This window comes from Cynara cardunculus (genome assembly GCF_001531365.2).
Source record: "Cynara cardunculus var. scolymus isolate 2C chromosome LG 17, CcrdV1, whole genome shotgun sequence".
NCBI classification, from domain to species: Eukaryota; Viridiplantae; Streptophyta; class Magnoliopsida; order Asterales; family Asteraceae; genus Cynara; species Cynara cardunculus.
Window position 1 is genome coordinate 29,753,818 of NC_037544.1, and position 1,695 is coordinate 29,755,512.

The window sequence follows — 1,695 nt, forward strand, 5'->3', positions numbered from 1 at the left end:
GGGGGGGGGGGGGGGGTAAACGTCTATGTTGACTTTAGAAGTCAAACACTCTGCCTTTTGATTTCTAAACTAATACAAACTTAGTGTTATGTTAATCACAAGAAGGCCATATAAAAGTAAAGCCAATACATAAAACTGAAATAAAAAAGAATTGGTGCTTGATAAAGATGATCATATAAAATTGGAATTTTGGAATTGATAATTAATAGGATTGACTTGAAAAGTCAAGAATGAGGGAGATTAGATTGAAAGTGATGAGAGAAGGAAGACTTGAGAGTAGACTTTTGGAGGATTTTGTGGCCTCCACTGGTGGTGCTAGACCAACCCTTTTAACTAGGAACCATTTATCTTTTTGTTATTGGGTTGGGTTGGAGATTTCTCACATAAAACACTGTAAATTATATAGACCTGTCATTTATCTCAAAGAGTAGAATGACTGTTTCTGTTATCTTTATATATTTTGTAATTGTGAATACAAAAACGTTGTCAAACAAGACCAAGTGTTCCTATGCTGTTTTCTTCAATTGTCCATTCACCATTTTATTGGTCAATGGTCGTGTCTTCCTTTAGAATCCAAAATCGTATTTCGTTTACACCCGTGAGAACAAGCTGCTCAAGATTTTGTTGGTTTATACTATTTCCGTCTCTTTACCCAATTCGAATATCTTTTTCTATTTATGTAATTGTAATATTCAAATTTTAAACGGTTAAGTTTATTAGTGCGGAGTTTATCATCCAAATATATTTAAATCATAGAGGAAAAATCAGTCGAGAACCTGTTTTTTTTGGTTGAGATCCGAGAATCGCTCATAGCGCTCCATTTGTCATTCAAGATGAATATATGGACATGTTATTCATCATGAATCACACGTTAAGAACGAATATGGAAATATTTCATTACTTTGAATGATAATTGAGTATGTGAGTGCACTCGAATTAGCTCACTTTTTAGTGGTGGTTATATTCGAATACAGATTTTGATACCCGTTTATGGTTCGGTGCTCTAATATGGTGGACCCCAACCCCATGATGTAACTAAATTCATGTATGACGTGGCTTTCTTGTGTCACCTGCTATCTTTTTGGTTTCTAAGTACAAGAAACGGTACACTGTATCTATGTTTTATTCATTTTTTTGGTTGCTATTTACATTTAATTAAAAAAATAATAATTAAAGGGAATAAATGTATTTACGTTCAATTTAAAAAAAGATAAACTTAACTAATTTGGTTTTATGGAATGTTTTTTAAAACCTTTTATTTCGGTATTTTAAATTTGACATCTCAAGTATTTAAGTACCTGATTTTTACAATTAAGAATGTAAAGTATTTTGTGTAACGTGTTTTGGTTTAAATATTTGAGATATCAAATCTAAAATGTTTTAAAAACCGTTTCTACTGGTCAAATTTACCTTTTAAACATCTCTCTCTTAATTTTTTTAAAATGTCATGACATTCGCAACCGATATAAAAATATGAATGTTGGTTGTTTATTAAAAATTTAAAATAAAAACCATAAAAATGGTGCTTGATTGGTTTGAGCTTGATTCCAAATGTCAAAAGTACCTGGAGGTCCAGATTCAAATCCAAGGAGGAATAAAAATCCCTTTGTGGCCACGGAAGTTCAAATGCGGTGACTCTGAGCTATCTGCAAAGCAGGTGGTCGTCCTGAGATTAGTCGGCTCGCATAGCGGGTT